This window comes from Dermacentor silvarum, chromosome 1, assembly GCF_013339745.2.
Source record: "Dermacentor silvarum isolate Dsil-2018 chromosome 1, BIME_Dsil_1.4, whole genome shotgun sequence".
NCBI lineage: Eukaryota > Metazoa > Arthropoda > Arachnida > Ixodida > Ixodidae > Dermacentor > Dermacentor silvarum.
The window spans coordinates 135,620,568-135,643,029 of NC_051154.1; positions in this window are offsets into that span (position 1 = coordinate 135,620,568).

Genomic DNA, 22,462 nt, shown 5'->3' on the forward strand with positions numbered 1-22,462 from the left:
AAGCAGATGGTCTCGAGCAATGGCGATTGCTGCTGGTGTTGAGGGGCATCGAGCTAAGCAAAAATGCCTGCGAAGGCTTGACCCTGTATGCTCTCCAGAGCGCGAATGTTGTCCTTCATGAATTTGATAAGACTGGCAGACTGTAACGCAGGAGTCCCACGGACAGAGCTCTGTACAGTTGCAACAAGATTGCATAGGTGTGCCCCAAGTTTTCCCACACATGAATTTCATGCGCCTGAGCAATTGCAGAAGGCTTCTTCTTCAAATAGGCGCAGTGAGCTCCATGAGAGTGTATGCTATACTAGTATGCTATACCTCCTATACCTATAACTTCTAGTATGCTATACCAACACGCCCAGTCTTCAACCTTAGCAATCTCTATTAGAGGTCGCTGTCAATGATGACGACGTCAAGGAAGCGGTGCGGCTTAACATAAGACCCAGCTTGGCCATTGATAGAAACCGGGTACGACGACATAGGTATCAGAAGACACACTGAGGCCTTGTTTTCGGAGAGAGGACACCGTCATGGTTGCCGCCCCTTGGAGCCTCGCCCGCTCCTCAGGTCGAGTGACCGCAGAGGCACAAATGCAGTTGTCATCAGCATATATGGATAGATGAACTGTCGCAGTAAGCATTCAGCAAGTCCTATCAGGGCCAGGTTGAACATTCGCCATCTCTCAAGGGTCTCGGCCATCACTTGGCTTCCCTGCCAGCACAGCGACACCGAGCTACGTTTTCGCGACTGATCACTTCTCACCTTGAGAGTATACCATCAGCTTATACACTGATGGTGAAACCTTCATCTCCCACTTGCGGCTTTCGAGAGCTAAAGTTTACTTGGCTATTCCAGAATTTACTGAGAAAGCCAGTCATTCGTCAGTGGCTTTAAGCAGATCGCACTGATCTTATTGCACGAAACATACGGACACATATTTATACTGACGGTTGGACCACCTACCAGCTCAGCAGTCGCTGTTGTCATTCCAGCAAAATGGGTCACAATGAAATTCAAGGTTTCAGACATAACGACATCTACGGCGGCCGAACTTGCTGCTCTCCGTGCCACTGGGAACTATACATAGGTATATGTCACTGATCAACCAGCTGAGAAATGGGTCATATTTTGTGGCTCAAAAGCAGCTCTTCGGAGCGCCAAATCTGCTTTACGTCCCAGTACACACGAGCAGATGATATCTGAAATAACAGACATTAACCATTATGCGCCGGAAAAGGCCACGGTATCATCTTTCAATGACTATCGGGTGACAGTGGTATTGTCAGTAACCACCTCACTGACAAGCCTGTCCGGTCTGCCCACGAAAGCTGCCAGAATATTTCATTTCCACTCGCGAGGACGGACGTTGCAAAAGAACTTTGTTTGCTTGGTTGTACAATGACACAAACTTTCTTGAGCGCTAGCGTCTCCAATTGTCGCCTCGTATTCTGGAGTAGAAATGTAAGATCCTGGAAAAAAAATCAGGAAGATTGGGAAAAAAGGCATTTTTTTTTCAGCACAGAGAAAGTGAGAAAAAAATAATAAAATTTCCACATACAGTTATGCTTTCCATTATATGCTGTGCAGCATACAATTGGTGCCATTGGGTGCACATTCCGTCACAAGGTGCACCCAGCGGAAAGTGCGGTTTCTGCTCCCATTCTAAGCAGTTGTCAGCTTGCTCCCTCCCTATTTCCTTCGTGTTTTTGTGTGTATATGTGTACATACCAAATAATATTAATAATGATTTCCCTTAGTCGCCTTCCCTCAGAGTAGCACGTAGGCGAAAATGCCCCAGCTGAACCCTCTGGCCTTCAGTAAAGAGCTTTCTTTAGCTCTCTCTCTCTCGCGATGTATGTTATCTGCTGCAGGTCCATTCACGTTGTCGCCGTGAGCCCTCACGCTGTGTTGCCTGCTTTGCAGCAGGGCATCGATGCCGCGCTACGCGGCTGTTGATAGGGGATGATGAAAATGATAATCAATGATGATGATGACGACGATGATGACATGCCCATTGGAATGCTGTGGTGGCACATTCCACCAAACTTGTTCTTTTCTTCTTTCAGGCGCATCTAATTATATAAACAGTGTGTACCCTATAAGCTACATTATTCAATTTACTATAAGGTTTACTTCATTGCATGTTTGCCCTACCTTCGCGCCGCCAATATTTCTGCCCCTAAATCTTACTAGGCTTCGCCGCCAGATTCACTAATGTTTACCCTGCTGGCCTTAAAACCCAAAGCTTCGAAAAAAGCTAACTACTTCCGCATTTACCGCCGCATGAATACCTGTGGCACAAACATGCTCAATCGTTTTTGCACCATTTCCACACGATATGTATGAAGCCTCTTCCCCTGTAATAATTTAACATATAACTCAGACACCCTATAGGGCAGGGCCCTTTGAATTTTCCCTTGTGATTTCATCATTTGCGGTTAGAGATAGTTCCATAGCTGACTTCCTCTTCATTGAGCCTATACAGTATACTGCTTACTTTTCCAACGTCACGCTTAACACTATTTTAATGCTTTAGAATTAGGATTGTCAGAGTGGAAAAAAGTGCATGTGAAGTGTGGAAAGCCGGCTACGTGGTTGCACTTCGCCCCTCGAAGAGGCAGTACGTGTGTCGAATGAGCTCCTGAACAACACTTTGCAATGTGGTGAACGCGGTTTAAATCATTGATCCGGGACCTCAAAGAGGTGCGACGTATTGCTAACGCATTTCTCTCACATTTACCACTAAATCACCACTGAATTTTTTTCCCGCCTCTGTACAATACGTTAGCGTTTTACTTACTGGTTAGTTTTCTGGTTCTTTTTCTACACTCCAAGTCAACAGGTACTTCAATAACCTAGCCGCTCACCTATTTTCGTTCGTTTTTCTCAGTCAACTTTCGAAGAATATTTCGCTTTGAGCTTATTGCTTTTCTAAGAGCGCCCAGCCCATGTCTTAATGTACTGCCTCACTTGTGGCTTTTTCATGATCGCCCAGTACGAGTCTTCCGGCATCTCTCCGACTAATCTCCAGTCCCGACTGCTCTTCAGACTTTAAGCACAGCACTGAATTTAGCAAATGTTATCCCCGGAACGACTACTGCTTTTTATACATATTGTACTGATTCATATTTGTTCTGCCACCGTAGCGCTCTACGTTTCATTATAGCCGCGTTCCTCTTTGATTACCCTGTCAAGTACCTTTGTACCTATCTCTATATTTTATAAGTACTTCTACTAACGCATTCTTGGTATCTCATTTCTCCTTATTGTGACTCTTTGATTGGTCGTGCCATTAAACACCATGAAGCGCCGGTTTCTTTACGCTCAATACAAATCCCAGAGCTTCGCCTTCCTCTCCACATATATCTGCGAGAATCCTGACATCTATCTGACTGACCGCTAACAAGACAGACAGACAGACAGACAGACAGACAGACAGACAGACAGACAGACAGACAGACAGACAGACAGACAGACAGACAGACAGACAGACAAACAAGACAAGACAAGACAAGACAAGACAAGACAAGACAAGACAAGACAGACAGACAGACAGACAGACAGACAGACAGACAGACAGACAGACAGACAGACAGACAGACAGACAGACAGACAGACAGACAGACAGACAGACAGACAGACAGACAGAAACTTTATTTACATCATTAAGATGATGATGGGGACGTAGACAAAAAGCCTTTCACAGGCTTGACGAGGGTCTACGCCCCCTACAAAAAACTTGGCTTATACGAGCATAGATAGATAATAACTGTAAAGTGGCCAATAATGCAGCAACAACAAAACTAAATAAAAAAAAAAAGCATCTTACAACTTGCTCTCAAAGGTTGATTTACACGCGAAAGCAAACAAAAACAAAAATCACTCTTCTATAGGGTATTGCATGAATTTAGTGGAGAGGGTAGTCGATAAGAAATCATTTGTCGACCATAATTCGTACGTGTTTTTGGTATAAACCAATCACCAGCGGCTCGAGAATCGTATGTGTACGTTTTATGTTTTAAATTGGATAGCTTAACAAGAAAGGCATTTTGCCTAATGCTAAATTTATATCTAGCATTAGATATCAACAAACAATCCCATCCGCGTACATTAAACCCGGAAAATGCTGCTCCCCCACCACATCATCTTGTTTCTAGGAACGATGATAACCGGTGTCTCCAACTGAACAAAATACTGGTTCGGTTCGGGTTCGGGCTCAGCAAGCTCCGATTTTGTTCCAGTTCAGTTGCGGTTCAGGAAAATAAAACTTTATAATGATTCGCGAACCGCTTCGCAACACTGAATTGATTCGCGATTCGGTTCAGCAGATCTAACTTTATCCTGCCCTATGGCGATATTCTACAGAGTGCTATCCACTTGTACGCATGGCGCATGCGCAGGTTTTGTCAGGAGGTGGAATAAATGGGCTTTCTGGCCCATGGGAGACAAAAATGAATGTTTTCTTACATAAATATGAGTGAACTTTAATGTTGGACACCTACAGCACCCACACGCAAAAAGACAGTCACCTTAGGCGGTGTCGTCGCAAGACTATATGCCGCACGCGGAAACGTGCCTCGACGCGTGCTCCCTCTTTCTCCCCTTTCCTTTTATTGTCATCCATACCGAGTACGGGTAAACATTAAAAATTTGTAGGGGTGTTCTAATACCAAAATTTTAGACTGAAATCGAATACGAGTACTTGAGAAAAACGAGTGTCCAATATCGAACAGAATATCAAATATTTCCCATTTCCAAAAAGTGAAATTAAAAATTCCACGGAGCTTGCTGGACAAGAAAGGCTTGTTTACATTATTTGATACATGTACACAGTGATGCAGTGCGATCGCATATGGTATACAATGACTCTGAAGGTAATAAAAAGAGGAACAGGAAGCCCCGAATGCATGCAGTAGAATGTATATTGCTCATTGACACAGCAAAGGGAAATACTACAACACCGCACGTCGTTTTGAAGGAATTCAAACATAATGAGATTGGTAAAATAATATCTTTATTTCTCAAAATCGAAATAGCGAATCCATAGGCGGTCTAAGACGAGACATAAACTTCAGTAAGGTAGAAACTTGGGCCGGTTGGTGTAGCAAAGTTCAAATTCTGCAAGACCAGCGCTTTCCGTAATCCCTTACGTTACATAAGGTGCCACCTAATCTAAAAAAAAGTTAGTTACTAAGGCAGGAGTCACGCTTTTTTTAATGCTCCTAACAAGCTGCAGAATATCTGTATACAAGGATTGGTTAACCAAGAATATAGAGCGACTAAAACATGCGAGAGAAACCACGCATGTAGTATGTACAAGTATGTAACATGCCGCAGCAAAGTTGTTTACTTGATTCCGCTCTCCTGCGGTCAATGTTACGTAGGCCAGCCGGCTCGATGTATAAATTACCATTTCAGGGAACGCGCTAATTTGTTGAAGAGTTCGATAGGTCGCAATATTGCCGTGCGTTGTAGCAAGTACCAGCGTCAGCCATATTTCGACAGGTGTCGTATTGTGCGAAGTTAGCGTGAACAGAGCACCCGGGAAATATTTGAAGCCTTTTTGATACACACAAAAAAAGGAGGTATGTGTGTCGGCATGCCATGGGTGCTGCAGCACAAAAAGGCGATATCTTATCTATCGCGATAGGTCTGATCTTTGTTCCCAGCCCCCTCTTCCCTTTCTTTCTTTCTTTTTTTCGAATGTCTAAAGTTGGAAGCATGAAGCAATAAACTCAAACGGTTGCTAGGCAGTGCAGTGTGTGTGTCATTCATCCCTGTGCGTTTCGTCTAAGCGCTGGTCTTCCAGAATATGAACGAGACATGCTTACACAACGGCTGGTAACTATTGTGCACAATTGAAGTCTGCCGTGTATTTGTTGAGCAACTTGATCACCGGCACAAAGACTGCGGGCCTGCTAACCAAGAATCCTTCAGACGAGTCTCCGTTAGAGATGTAAGGACAGGGAAAAAAACCTGGAAAGCGTGCGAAAAAAAAAAAAAACCCAATTCCCCCCTCCCCCCATTTTTTTTTTTGCCCTGATAAAGTCGTCAAAAACCATTACATTTTTCACGCACAGTTAAGCCGGCCATTTTCTGATATGCAGCATACAAGTGTAGTAGCGACGACAACCATGACAACCAAAAAACAAGGGAAAAAAAGAGAAAAAAGAAAAGAGGTAAAAAAAGAGAAAGCAGCATAGTTTTCAAGTGTCTACATTAGATACACGCTTTCAATTTTGTTTTGAAAACGTCGCGTAGCTTTCAAACTTAGCGGAATAGAGGACGCCCTCTGGGTTTTGGTCTATAGGAATGGCGTCCGGAACTCCGCAAAGCACGCGGAAGCGCCAACCTAGTGGCAAGGCCTTGGCACTAACCAGCGCTTGACACCTGTATAGCTTTTAGGCTGCTTCAGATACTTTCGCCATCTGCCATTTGGGCGCTGAGCCGTGCTCCCCCAAAGGCTGCAGAAGGTAGCGCCAACCTTTCCCTTTCCATACGAACCACTTACACACACGAAACTGGTTTTTGCTTGAAAATAAAATTAAAGTCAAAGGTTTTACGTGTCAAAACCACAATATGATTATGAGGAACGCCGTCGTGGGGGACTCCGGAATAATTTCGACCACCTGAGGTTCTTTAACGTCCACCCTATGCACGCGGTTTACGGGAGTTGTTTGGATTTCGCTCACATTGAAAAGCGGCCGCCGCGTCCGGCATTCGATCCCGCGCCCGCGGGCTTAGCAGCGCAACGCCACCACGGCGGGTTTGCTTGAAAATGTTCCTGACAAGCTTCGCAACAGGCTCACAAGTGAACGTGTTTGAAGGCTGGTCTACGTACGATCAAATTGGAATATGGAAGCAGCCGCGATCGATTCTAATGCGAGTGTGTTCAGCGAGAGGGACTCGGCCACTGCGTGACCTTTTTCTGTTAGTATCAGATTATCAATCTTTCATAGACGATAACAAGTTGTTCATTCGATGGTCTTCGCGCTCTCTGCATAATTATTGGATGTATTTAAGGGTAATTATTTTTATTGCTGGAATAAGAAGTATAAGCTATTTTTACTAGAGTTTCAATTTTTCCCAAAATGTCGAGAATTTCCTGCCAAAGAAAAACAGAAAAAAAAACGATTTTTTTTTACTGCCACTCAAAATGTCCGGAAAATTTTTCATCCCTACTTTGGACCCTTTGCTACAACGGTGAGTGACAACTATAGCCTCTCCCGCGGCGATGCAACACTGCTCTACCGCCTATGGCTGGATGTCGCATTTACGAACGCTTATCCTTTCCGTCTTGGAATTAACGATATACCATCGTGCGACACTTGTGGCTCTAAAGAAACTATCGAATATCTGTTGTGCCCTTGCGCTTAATAGGACGTCCAGCGTATTTCTTTACAGACCGCACTAAGCCGACTGGACTCTAGAACATTTTTCTGGAACGAAAATGTTTGGACTCTGGCCAACACATGCGTCGATGGCGCAGAAAGCTATTCGTGCGCTACTGGAGTTTTTGAAGAACACCGGCCTCAGTGATTGATTGTACTTCTGCTGTGCTTTCTACTGTGTGCGCGCAGCACTCACACTCTCCCTATTTTCTTCTTTATTTTCCCCCTTTTCCTTACCCCCCCATGTTCCCATTTATTCTTCACAACTTATTCTTTGGTGGCACTTTCGAGTTCAACGCTGTTCCGTCTGCTCGAGAGTTCGTTAGACTCTTTATTGCCGCCGATACGGTTTCTTAGCAGTTGTGCAGGTTGCTTGAGTGTGGTAATCGCGGATAAAAGCTGTTCGCTCAGTTGGATTTCAGTGAAATAATGACGTCTAGTATGACCATCGTCGTTTTTTCATGAAGGATTAGGAATTATGCACGGAGGATGCGTTTGGTGAGCTTGAAAGATAAGTTTTCTTACGTCTTTATTCGTGTAGTATTCATAATCCCTCAAGAGAGAAGCGCTTGCAAATCTGTGCTTAACATATGCATGACCAATAAGTAGTTACGCGGCCCGTCTAGCGCTGCTATGCTTGGAATACATCACGCGAAGGAGTTCAGTCTTCATATTTGAAACATTTAACCACGATCCAGCTGAGTGCAGTGTTCTTGGTCTGAGGTTATACGGTTATACCTTAAGCAAGGTTACATGGCCTTCGGAAACAACAGTGAATAAAGTCGTAGATGACTAGTTTTTGTGTCACGATTCTAAGTGGGGCATTGTCATTTGGGGCAATATTTCGGACATCGTCACTGTATTAAGCACTATAGGAAAAACACTTACTGTTAAAGCACGTGAAATGCGAACTGCAACTGCTACATGACCGGAAGCGGAGCCATCTATCCCGTGGTTGTATTAGTGACTCCACTAATGGTGCATGAGAACCATGGCAGCGGGATATAACAGTCGAAACTTGCATAAAAGTGACCGGTTTACATTAGTGCCTCCTATTGTACTCGGCTCTGTGCTGTCCGATTCATTTTTTTTTCTTCAACGCAGAAATGCTTTATGCATACGGTATATGTTTCACACGACGACTTGGTAAACATATGTAACTGGACTTATCACAGTTGGCACACGTCTGAGTTGCTCAAGAAGAGGGAAAGAGAAAAACAAACTTGCCAAAGAGTTGGATTAGAGCCATTTACTACATGATGTGCGACTGATGATGCGGTGCATGTAATGAAAGCTAGTTAACCGTTAGCTATTAGTTTTCCTAGTTTCTTTTGTTTTGTTATGGCATCGTGCCTTCAGCGCATTTTGACATATTCTTGACTGCACCCTAATGCCTGGTCTCGCATTTCATTTCCGACGACACCACGCAATACCTGTAAGGAGTTTAAAGTAACACTGGTTACATCTGGAACACAGTGGCGTCGTCATGGTTTCCTAAATTCACCAACGGCGCATCCGCACCTCCGTCGGAGAATGATGTTGATTATAAACCAAATAAAGCGAGCGGCATTTTTACTTACTACGCTTAAGTTTCTTTTTGCTCTTGCAACTTTTATTTTCTATAAAATTATTTTCTTTGTCAAAATGATTGAAATTATACGAATATCAGACTAAAGTTCTCGATACACAACTCATTCTGTACCTTAGTGTACTTTTATGTGTTAGTTTTTTCTTTTGTTCGTTACAAACAGAGAGGGCGGATACCACAACTTTTGTAGTGACTATCTTAATCTTGCAATCAGATATTGTTTTTTTATTATAGCTGGAGAAGGTTGCAGTTAGGTTTTTGAAGACCATTCTGCACAGTGGTCTGCGAAAATCTCATGCGCCACTATAACAGAAATAAATAAATAAAAAAAAACAGAATAAATGGAGAATTCTGAAGTATGTAAATAAGAGGGGGGTGATGACGGGTGGTATTATTTGTGCTCTTTTAAGATAAGACATTAAACAGAGATACAGCGACACACTTGTCAAAGACATGTAGTTGTAATAGTTGTTGTGGTAATGTAGAATTTTAGATTTCAGTTATGTTATAGTATTCGCTTAAAGTACTGTTTGCAATATTCTTATCGAATGGATCATCCGTCGGCATGCAACTGCTTGATGTACTTATGGAAAATGGAAGCTTTGTCAAGCCGCGATACAGTGGCTTTTTTTTTTCCCATCTCCTCAGCCATGTGATGTATTACATGTCTGTAACAATAAAATACTACTGCTACTACTACTACTACTACTACTACTACTACTACTACTACTACTACTACTACTACTACTACTACTTACTACTACTACTACTACTACTACTACTACTACTGCTGCTGCTACTACTACTATTACATGATCTGACGGTTATTCTTCAGAATAGGCGTGCGTATACACAAATTTTCTAATTTAAGAACAAACCGTGGCACTGTAAGTGCCGCTGCATAATCTACGCCAGTAGTCTCAGTAGACTATACAAAAAAAAAAAAAAAAAAAAAAATCGTCGGCCCTTCCACTCGGCGAAGATGGATGATAAGCAAAGCTTGTCCCTTCGCATACCTAACCGTCCCCTTTGCCATCAGCTTTATGTTTACTGGAATGTGCCCTTGTGATTAACGAGATGTGCATTGTGTTGATACTGGTGACATCAATGAAAACAAGTTGGTAGTGAAACACATGTTTATTGAATATCGGAAACGTCACCGGTCAATTTTTTGCAGTAAGCAGAGTAGCCTTATGATAGCTGTGGTGTACTGCAAGGAGATCGGTCATCTCGATGTCACACATGTCGTTTGCAAATGTCAAATCTACACATGGACGTCTTTACAGCAGTGGGTCTCGGTACTCTGAATCCTCGGCCCGCCGCAGTAGTTTGCGTTCGGCCTCACGAGCACGTTCTTCTGCTCGGGCGGTGGAATCAGCATGGTGGCGACGAGCTCTTTCCCGAGCCTGTTGTCGGCCACGTAAGACAATGAATGGCTCATACCCCCTTAAGCAATGGCTCATATCCCCATAAACGCGGCCTCCCCATTACGACAACAGTAGAGAAATGAAATTCTACGCTGGAATGATGAGCAGCAACGGAGCCAGCTGTGGAAAAAGACGACGACGACGAACGCGGGGACACTGGCACAAGCGCGTTCGCGTTTTTGCGCCGAGGGGCGCCAACGTGCCAGCTGTGTGGAAGAAGACGACGACGCTCGAGCCATTGCTGATGATGATAGTTTCTGCGAACAGACACAGATGTTCAGGCTAGACATAGACAAGCTTCGCTTGTAAAAAAAAAACTGACAACAAACTCACCTTGTGTGTGACGGCACATGTCACATATTTGCCATACTTGGGGGTGGCATACTTCGCTTTGGCGCCACCATGCTATTTGACACTGTGAGACCATAACTTACCATTAGTGCACCGAAGAAAATTTTATGCTCACGCAGGTGACAGCAAAAAAAAAAAAACTAAATGAAAAGAAGTTGGCACCAGATATGACATTGTCCGATGATAGCTGCCCGTGCCATGTATGGTCAAGAACTACATAATTTACTGTTATCTTCTGCTTACGCGGGCACATTCTATGCGGACAAACGCAGTATCCCGCTGTGATTCATGAACATGCGTTGCAACTGGCTAAACTACAACTACCATAACTACTCTCCTGCTGGACACACAGAGAGAACAGGGCTAACAAAGGGCGCGAGAGCGCAGAGCGCTAACAATTCGTCGCAGAACCACGTCTCAACTTGCGCTCCTCGTGAAGCATGAGATCTCAAGCAATATGATTTGTTTTACTCATCACTCCTCGGTAATATGTAAAGATAAATATGGTACCTGTTCTGAAAAAAAAAGCGAGTAAGATAGCTGAGGACACTCAGTGGAATATCACGATGTGACTCGTCATCTTATTTACTGGAAAATTATACCAAGTATACATAATAGCGGGCCCAGAAACTGTGCCTTACGTTTCATAACGCAATCATGTATCTCCAGCGAGGTGAAGTAATTTTTCTGGTAGCATGCAGCAGAATTGTCGGGGCGCACTCGTGCCGATGCCCATGCGTGTCGGGGTTCCGCTCTGCAGAAGTCAGCATGTTCCAACACTGCTGGCTAAATGGTGACCTCACTGGTAGTTGACGTGTCTTGATTGCTTCCTCGGGTATCTGTCGAGACATGTGAGTCAACCTGGTGACTCCTCGCCACATTGTAAAACAGTTTGATTTGTCCATGAGCTGGAACAGCCGCGTAATACGTTTCAGGAGTGAATACCTCAGGGTTCGCAAGAGCAACCTTGTTTTGAAAGAGATGGTCGAGGATCTCACCACCTCGTGTGTGAGCGGGCGCGCAGAAGAATGCAATGACAAGACCATCGTGTTCGAGCACGCATAGGTTCTATAACTCACAAAGTAAAAAAAAAAAAAAAATCGTTGCCTTGAAATTAAACTCACGAATGCAGTGACGTTTTCGGAATATCGTAAAGAAATAATGCTATGTCTTCGGAACATCAGAAAGCATCAATGACATTTAGGCTTTCATACTTCGATCAAGGTGATTGGTTCGTGTATAATGGGAGGTGGCACTCGCTCTGGGGGATATAAGATAAGAAGCCGGTTGGTGTTAGGTGTCAAGAATATAAGAAATATTTCTGGAAAATATAAGTTATATAAATGAAAGTGCTAACTACATATTTTGAAAAGGAGAGTTAGAAAATACACCATGCAGCCAATAAAGATAAGTAAATAAATATTACTGTAAAGGAAAATTATAATTGAATAAAGAAAAAAAACATTGCCACGAAATTTTCTTGTTCTGCTCAAAAAATAAATATGGCTTGGCAAACATTCCTGTGGCTAAAAACAAGCGGTAAGACCGCAAGAGGAGAGGCAGTCAAACAACGGCTCTTTGTCCTTCGTCTTCTGGCGCTTTGGTCCTATAGAGAACAAGAAAACAGGGAAAGACAGGAAGGTCTGATGTTAACGTTTGCCAACTAGGCCGGATTTCAGTTCATCGACATGCAAGCAGCACGACTGGCCGCTTACATTAGCGCTGGCTGAGGACGGAAGAGACCGAGAACTTGTTGGTGCGTTATAGTCCTAACCCTAATAAAAGCCACTGCTCCTAGACAAAGGACGTTCGCCCTGTTTTCGCCCTTTTGTCACGCGTCTCTTGCGCGGTGGCGCCTGTTATCGAATGATAGAAGACTATGGTAGAGGGAACGAGGTGCTCCGTCATGCGTCTAACGAGCTGTTAGTATAAAGCGGGAGATCATGAACCCGACAAGAGAAAACGGCAGGCGTCGATCGCGAGTGAGACAGTGCTCGGAGAGCAGCCGCTGGAGCTCCGGAAGCTCAGCTACGGTGAGGTGGCGCGGGCGGAGCTGACTTGGCCCACGGCGGGCAGCGCAAAAGCCGCCGCCGTGCAGAAGTAGCAGCCGTCTCGCACAGACATGTCGTGCTCCTGCCACCGGAACCAAGGAGCGCCCGAGTGAGTGCCGCCGGCGTCGCCCCTCAACGAGGAGCATCGCGCGCACGTCCTCGGTGCCAACAATAGCCGTCGCTCGCAGCGGGTGTGCCCAGGATCTGCCTGGCGGCGGCCCCAGGAATGTCGCCGTTGCTCTTACTCTCCGCGTCGCGCATCTCGTCCTGGGGCGGGCGCGCGCCATCCGCCGGCGGTGGTGGTCGGGGTTCGGTGTGCCCTCGGCGTGGCTCACCTTGGCGGCATTCCACGAATGACTGAACTGCGAGCAAAGATGCGGGGAAGAAAGGCGATGGGCACTCGCGTTTGGCATGCACGCCGGCTTGACAGCCGCACAACGTCTGTGACAGAGGCGGACGCCTTTCTGTAAGCATGAAAACACTCAGCTAACGGGAGTGGTTGTGCTTATAACACTTTCGCCAGAAGAGTTCGAGCAGTATGTTGACTTGAGCTAGTTACTTTCGCACGAAGAGCTCGCTGATAGTATACAAAGCGGGCAATTTTTGTGAGTTTGCCACCGTACAAAGAACATGTGCATTGAAAGCGCGGAAAGATGTGTGCACCTCAGTGAACAGAAGTCGATGTCATGTCAGCAGCTCACCGCTCAGCAACGCACCCTTGTTAACGAGTTCGCTGACTCTATATGCTATGAATGCATTTTAATGAGAGAAAGGGTCACGGAAGGACATCTGTGATAGATTTATTATAGAATGTGATAGATTTATTATAGTAGACACTTTTAGGGTTTTGGTGGGTCCACCTTTTCACTACATTACCATGGAACTTTCATATACAGGAAACTAAAATAAAGAGAAAGAGAGGAAAGGCAGAGAGGTTAACCAGATGTGAGTTTCCGGTTTGCTACCCTGCACTAGAGGGGGGGGGGATAGGAGTTGGAAATAGGGCAAAGAGAGAGTTCTGCGAACTAGTGGTGCGCTAAATTGAAGCCGATGCATTCTAACTCGGCATACAAAGTTATCTTTATGTGCTTCCACAATCAACCTATTACCAGCTTAAATAGGAAATACCAACAAAGGCCAATTTAAATGCTTCTTTAAAATGAGGAATAAACTAGATCGAACTACAGCAAACGTTTTGTATTTATATCTCACAAAATAGCTGTTTGACCGCAACTGAGCTGTTAAAATATATAATTTTACGTAGTGGGGGTGGGTTGTAGCAAGAAGCGGGTTTAGCCTGGCGATCGAGGCCGACAATGACTCCACCTGAGCGTTTCCTGCAATTTCACCACGGTATGTCACCACACCTACAGCAAACCAGTGTCTCTTAGGGATGCAAGAAGTCGTGAAGCTAACTAGCACACATACAATGTATCAAAGGCACGCATGCGGAAGGCCTTTCTTGAGAAGATTCTAAAAAGACCGCCCCTTTCACCACAGTAGCTCGGGCACCACCACAGAAAGTATTCCATGTCTCCCGTCTGGTTTCATCGTCGCGTCCGGCCTTCAAATAACCATGCAGGTGTATAGGCAGATCTTGTCCTCATCCGATACAATAGAGAGGGGCTTCCTATCGACGAAACTGCTTGGCTACACCGGACACATGTGGCCGAACCCAAAGCGACCGAAAGTCAGACGTCTGCTTTCGCAAGTTGATTACTATACAGTATAGGACATCGACGTTAAGGGGATGTGAAGTGCTTGATGTGTCAAAATTCTTGCGAGTAACGTTTGGCGTTGTCCTACCGTCATGCTCATAAAGATTACCAATTTCTTTTTTGAATCATTTTTACCATACAACAAAACGCTTTCACATACAACACTCGCTTCCCTACTAAATGGTACACACATACTCATCGAAATAATTATGACGTGGTCGCAGTATACCCACACCGTACCACTACTATTAACTAGATGGGACAGTCGAGTGATTCATGTAACGTACCTTTAGCGGCGGGTCATGCGGGACATGTTCCGTTGCTATATTACAAAGTTATTTTAACTCTTTATTTTCTTATTCTCTGGAAATTATTGTAAATTAAAATAATTTTTGTGTCCCCCGCGTGGGATAGCTTTTTTGTATGCACTGCCTATTGTACGTATAACGCAGCTGCTTGGGCCTGTAAACGAAATGTACTCTCTGGTGTAATGTAATGATACGCATTTTGTGGTATGATCTTCAAGCAAACAGATATGTTTTGAAGACAATGTCTTCCTTGGTGAGTTACCGCCACTTTTCTGCATGGGGTATGTCTGCTTATAACTTCTAGCTTCTCTCGTAGGGCGATCCCGGAGATCGTGCAGTCTAAAAATGTGGTCCCAAAGGATGTGCAGTCTGAAGTACGATGCTCTTCGTAGTCCCCGCACGCGAGAGGTGGCTCGATAGAGTGTCCACACGTGTCTTCAGCACGTGTAAAGGTGCGCTGCGCCGGGGTAAGTTCAGTGCATTTGGGGAGTGGCGTAGAACGAGACCGGCGCTCGCTCGCCTTCGCAATGTCATGTTGCGCCCGAAGTAATGGCCGATTGAAACGAACCTTGAAGAGCGGAAGAAGAAACGCGCAGACGTCGGGCTATGCATACACTCAAAAAACGTTGGAAGGGGATTCAACCTCTATGCTGACGTCGATTGTCGCTCCAGCGCGTCTCTCACAATAAATTATGCGGTTTCATAGAACCCCCCCCCCAACTTGGCCGGGAAGACATTTGTCTTTTATCGACTTGAACTGGACGTCGAATCGCCTTCCGACTTTTTTGTTGCATTTGTTCATAATTTTAGAAGTCTCATGGTGTTTTTTGCATGCTTCTGCCCGCTATACGTGCAGTCGCGTAATCAAGCTGCTAATTAATTAGCTTTTTTTAAACTGCACCCTCTTTGTATCTTAGGAAAAATTAACTAGACCTAATTTGATTCTGCATTCACTGGCTAACATGCTTACCTGGTTATTTAATTAATGTTACGAAATGTACCGGAACGAGAAAACCGCTGCGCAATACATCGCAGTCGAAGGTAGCTAGTTAGGAAGGTGAATATGTTTTGTACCTATCCTCTCGATGTTAGGTACAATAGCCTCGGTCCTTTGTGCAGTCACGAATTATTTTTCTTTTCCTTCCGTTTTTGCAGGGTGTGTTGTACGATGATATAATGAACCCACGAATGGCATTGTCTATGAAACGGACGAGTCTCTAACGTAGCGGCAATCGCAGTTCTGAAAGCTCGATCTGCAATGCGGAGGCCTATTGGAGACATGGGAATGCGAGTACATCGAATAGCCCTTATCGTCTCGGTACGCCCACATCTCTCGACGCGGTCTGTGCACTCCATTCGGTTGAGTGGGATCGCCGACTACTATAGCAAGATTTCCGAGAAACAACTTAAAGATAATGCTTTTCTAGAAGCATGCATGTGATGTCTACATCACACACATTGCCGAGGCTGGGTGTCTGAGAGAAAAAAATAAATGCCGAAAATGAATATCAACTTCACGAGTGCAGCTGCACGCAGATGGATTTGGAGAGCAGAGGCGTTTAAATGCTATTTTTGTGGCCTTTTAACATGCGTGGTTTGCAACATTAAGACAGAGATTTGGAAATTGCGTAAAGACAGAAGGGTTAACCAATACACCGATGGAGGAAAGACGCGTTACAGAAATGTAAGGGAAAATAAAGCAGTGCATACGCAGGTGCGAGGATAAAGAAGGAACACAGATATAGGGGTGAACTATTATTAAATGTTATCACGGGCCTCTCGATCGAAGAAGCACCCGCATTCTCTTCTGATGGGATAGTTAGTGGGACCGATTTCGGAAAATATTTTGGCCGGTCGTTTACAAGATTGCGCGCCCAATACAGAGACTGTATTTGTATGCTATACCGCAGACAAAAACGCAAATATGCGCCCTTAAGAAGCAGCGCTGTCCACCATTCTGACGCGAAAGGCTTAGGCTCTCGTAAAGGCTAGTTCCAGTAGCAGGAGATTGTTTTCATTACGAGTGCTTGAGCTTGGGACCGCATGCTAAGAGAGTAATAGTTGACACAAAATATCGAAGCTATAGAAACTTCACTATACTCTTATCGCTCACAGAATTATTGGGCTTGGCAGGTACAAAAGTTGAAAAGAACTCACATTTTATTTGACACTAAAGTTGGTCGCGAAACGCCGGACTGGTAGCATCGCCGCCATCGTGACGTCATCACACAGAACAAATTTTGCTGACGTCGTGTAGCAGTAAGGCTAGGTATGATTGCACTGCTGCACATGTTTCTTCTTGCTGCGCTCGTGTCTGGTATCTGCAGTGATCGCAGCAACAGAGTGAGCCAGTGTATCGTACCGTCATGACGCATCTACATTCTCGGTACCGCAACTGGTTAAAAAAAAAGTGTCATATAGTAAATTATTTATAGCACTTTCGTGCTGCCAAGGATCTTCTCCGGGATTTCGAGTGTCTCGACCTTCATTTACCCCAACACAACGACAAGTTGAAAATGTCATGTCAGTACGCCTTTTACGGAAGGGCTCCAAGGAGCGCAGTCATACGTAGGTGCAATTCACTTTACGACTATCAAGGTATGTTTATAAACTGGTAGCGTAGCTTCCATAGAAGCCCCCATGTCAAGGAAATGGCGGCTCGTTGCAGCCGTCACCATCTACGTTTCGGTGGGACAACTAACAGCAAGCAAGAAAAAAAAAAAAAGAAATTAAAAATGACGTCACATTCTGACATGGCAGTGACGTCAAGATCTTAGGCTGCTTGGCGCAAATGTTTGAATTTCTTCAGCGTCCGGCATTTCGACCACTACATCAGCAGTCATTTTTCTTTTGAGGCTGAGGCAAACTTGCGACTCACCTCAGGTGAAGCGCGAGCGCGTCATTAGACTATAGGAGTGGCGCATGTTTAATGTGATCATAATCAGGCTGTTGGTGACGGCAATTGCTCCAGTAGGTTCCTCAGGAAAGTGAGAGAATAGGATGGAAATGAATGCCAGTGCCACATAGGTTTCAAAAGCAACTTCACATTTATTCGTCTAGAATAATGCAACCAATATGATTGACCAAACAAAACTTGTTTCAGTGGATGAAAAGTACTATGGTCAGCACACAATCGTAATGTATAGCAACATATGCGGAACATTTTCACAGAATCATTCGCAATTGCGCGCGACACCATGTATTCATATTCAACAGTTATCAGACAAGACAACATTTCCCCACATTATCATTTAGAAAACATTAGACTTACTAATTTTGCTTCCCGTCGGACACTCAGAGGCTGCGTAACGGAGAGTGAACGAACATTGCGCGACATTTCTTCGCGGAGCGTTCCGCAGTTATCGTCAAGACGAGACACAGCGCGTCGGATGCCGCAGCGTGAACTTGTACGATAATAAAAAACCTGCACTCACACCTTTCGCCAATGAATGCCGAGCGCTAGGCCACGCAAAATTTGAAGTGAAGCGCACGCCACACTTTAAACAAATACGCTAAGGAAAAAAAAAAAAACCCTCGGATGAAACCGCGACGTTCTGGTGGGCAACGCCATTTCGCACGACATAATAGCTGGTTTGCTATTATGTCGTACGTCCAAAACGAACTAATAAATTGTGAAATAGAAACAAAATTAACATTTGTTGTTTTAGTACAGCAAAATATTTGGAACGGATTATTTACTCGTATGACAGTATTCTGATTAAAAATTTGCAAGCATTTTTTTTTTTTTTGACATAGGTTTCCTAGTTTCAGCGTTTGTCCCCCCCTCACCTAGTCGCGCTTCAATCGTGCACCACTAACTGATAGGTTTTGGCACGCTTTTCTTTCCAAGCTTCGCGACCTATTTAGATGGACCTTGCGACTATTCCACCAAAGTGACATGCATTCGCGTGCAAAAGGGCTGAGTAACCATGCTAATGCACACAGCAATGAGTAGCGTGCTTGCCGAAATACAACAAGAACGAAGGAGTATGAATTTGGAGCGAATCAAAAGTAGAGTACGGCCCACCGATTCCTTTCCTGTAAGTGCTACCTAACTGCCCTTGCACATACACACGTACTACTTCACGGCATCAAGATTTCAGAAAAAAAGTAAAGGCAAGCTGACGCGTGAAATTTTAGAAGCCATGGCCATTGAGGAAAGCGGGCAATCATGCATCAGTACACCATCGATACTACTAACAGAAAACACGCCGTGGTGGCTCAGTTAGCTAAGGCGCCGCGGCGGCCGCATTTCGATGGAGGCGAAATGCATAAACGCCTGTGTGCTTGCGTTGTAGGCCACGTTAAAGAACCCCAGCTGGTCAAAATTAATCCAGAGCCTTCCACTACGGCGTGCCTCATAATAAGAACTGATTTTGGCACGTAAAACACCAGAAAGAGAGACTAGCAACAGAAAAGGGCTACTTGCGCAAAAACGATCTATCACCCTAAGAGACGGATAATCGGAGTTACGAATGAAAAAAGAAGCATTGGCTGTCGCGTGCTATAAGAAGTGTACAAAACGAATAATAAACATTCAGTTGCTAGTCCAGCGTGTGTCGTCGTCCCTTTCTGTCCGTGTCAGGGCGTCCTGCTGGGAACCATTTGTGCTATGTGCAACCAACGAGCTCAGGTAAACATTATCTTAACAATAAATCAACCAGATGCGACGGCCGCAATGAGCAACAACTCATTACACAAGCCTGATACAGCGTAAGACTGAGCACATACCGCTGAATCCCTTGCTCCTCGATTGATTGCCATTTGGTACCAACAGATCACATCATATCTGCACAAGTGCTCGAAATTGAAAAGCCATCTACGATATCTCCTTTCGTAACTCCGTGGTCATTAAAATAACTTCAAAAGAAGGAATTCATGCCCCGGAAATTCACAATAGACGTTTGTGCTGCTTATAATGCGCACATGAGTCTTCCAACAGCTTTAGGAAGTGCGTAAGAAAATATTAAGCAGGGTCATACAAACTTCGAAGACAAGCCCGGTATATAAGTCAGTGTTTGCAGGGATTACGGGCCTACTCTTACGAGGTGTGGAGAGGCTGCAAATAAATGCTGGTCGTCATATTATATCTTGATATTGCAGAAGCACCCTATGGATTGCAGAATAAACGTCCTGGGAGGAACGCCATGTTAAAGCGTGACAACGTGTACTTTCGCTACTGTCGCTCGAGCTTTAATAAAATTGAGTGCTTCCACACCACCCATACTGCACCGGCCGTGGTGGCTGAGCGGCTATATGGCGCTCGCGTGGCTGGATCTCTCAGGATTGATTCCTGGGGCGGTATTCTGTAAGAGTCTACCTAGTGGACTGTCCATTTGGGCTGTCGCTGATTGGCTGCTGCTTGATGTGCAGGAAGGTGCCAGCCAGTATCCTTTCTACACGTAAAGCAGCAGCCAATCAGGGATAGCCGAAGTGGACAGTCCACTAGGTAGACTCTTACTGAATACCGCCCCTGGCCGCATGGGGCAGAACCTCAGGGGGTCGAGATTAATCTACAACGCTCGACCACGGCGTCTTTCGTTGCCCTTGAATTCTAACCCATAATTATAATATTATAAACAAGTAAAGGTATATTTAATCTACACGACTATGATTTGCCAGCTTCGCTCTTTACTCTGGATTTGGGAAGGATCTTAACTGCGTGGCACCATAAAGTTATTTATGGTACCACCAGGCAAATTAAATGCTGGGGTTTTACGGGCCAAAATCGCGATATGATTATGAGGCACACCGTAGTGAGGTCCAGGCAAATAATTGGCGGGGAAGGGCTCGAACGGAGTCCCACGGGAAGCTCAGTTTAAGCCTTCGAGCCACTCCAAAATTGCAAGAATACGTGTTGAAAGAAATGAGGACTATGATGAAGAACTATAATGAAAAATTACCAGAGTAATAGCAAACCCTTTCACTACCAAATATCAATCGTATGAATCTGCTAAGTCGTGCCGCCCGTTACTTTCGGCACGACACTCGTACCGATCGATTGTTCGGGGTGCCCGTGTCGCATGTCCGATATTGTGAGCATTGTCTCACCCGCCGTGGTTGATTAGTGGCTATGGTGTTGTGCTGCTAAGCACGAGGTCGCGGGAGCAAATCCCGGCCATGGCGGCGGCATTTCGATGGGGGCGGAAAAAAAAAAAAAAAAAACACCCGTGCACTTATATTGAGGTGCACGTTAAATAACTCCTGGCGGTGAAAATTAACCCGGAGTCCCCCACTACAGCGTGCCTTATAATCAGATCATGGTTTTGGCACGTAAAACCCCATAAAAAAAAAAAAAACACTGCTTCAACGCATCGTTATTACCTCGTACATGACCGAGGAGCTGCTATCGCCATGATCGGCCACTCGGTGCTGTGGATGATAAAAAATAGAATCGAAGGAAAAGTATCCTTACAAAATGCGGCGCCTGTTGTGGGGAAATAGGCCTTGCCGGTGATATCGAGCGCGTGGGAGTGTAAACTTAAACGAGCCTTTAAGAGAGGTTCGATACGCGGAAGCGGTTGCAGTCATTTATTCTTCGGCTTGGAGCCAACGTACCACGCTTTGAACCACGAATCACAAGTAAACAGTATGCTCACGCGACACTCAGAACAACCAATCGAAAAAAGGGGGGGGGGGGAGAGAGAGAGAGAGAGAGAAAAAAAAAAAGATGTGCCTAAGAACCCTCTGGCTCACGCTGCAGAGCGTAGTGATATCTGATAAGTGTTATTTACGCAGCTCTGTTTCGTCTTCAGGAAATACGCGCATTTCGGTATCAAGACAGCTGCTAACACTGAGCATTTCATATGTGCATGCAACACCACGCGGCATCGAGTTCCTCGGAAACGGCTTTCGAGTGCGACTAATATAGGTGCCTCTCGAAATGCGCTTGCATGTTGCCCACGGAGTGAGACAGACAGGTGTGCCGACTCGCCTGATAAGACCAGCCAACTATACCGTCCTGCCGATTCAAGCTTCGTGAAGTAACGCAGAGCTGGCGTTCAAAAATGAGATACGTATCGGCGCAAGAAACTAGAACTCCAGATCCTTGCTCTGGAAGGAAAAAAAACGGCTAATATAATTGCTGGGCCTCAAAAATGCGCTTAACAAACAAGGAAGTGCCAAGAAAATTCTGGGAATGCGTCGAATCTCTCCGTAGAAAGAATGAAGCAGTTCAGTTTAATGTCCACGATGCAGACGAAAAGAATTAACAGGGCTAAGACGCACTGAATTACATGAATCGTAATCGAATCCTTCAGGAGCGATGATTGAACGATCCGTGAAAGGGTGAATAAAGGGCAGAAGACAAACGAAAAAAAAAAGAGCAAAATAATTAGAGCTTGAAGGGGTCTCAACTTGAAGAAGGCAGAAGCGAATTTTCATTTTGCGTATAGCGACGGGACTGGATGGAATACCTATGAGGCTAATTAAGGAACTAGGATCAAATACCAAGGAAGTATCGTTAAAATCGTTAGAAAAAGGCACACAGGAGAGAACAACCCAGAAGGTTAGTAGGATAAATGAATTCACAATGGTAATAGAGATATAACCAACGTTAAATCCTCCAGACCGGTTACAATATTATGTGTGGTATACGGTTGAACAATGGAAGACATTAAGTTGAAGTTTCA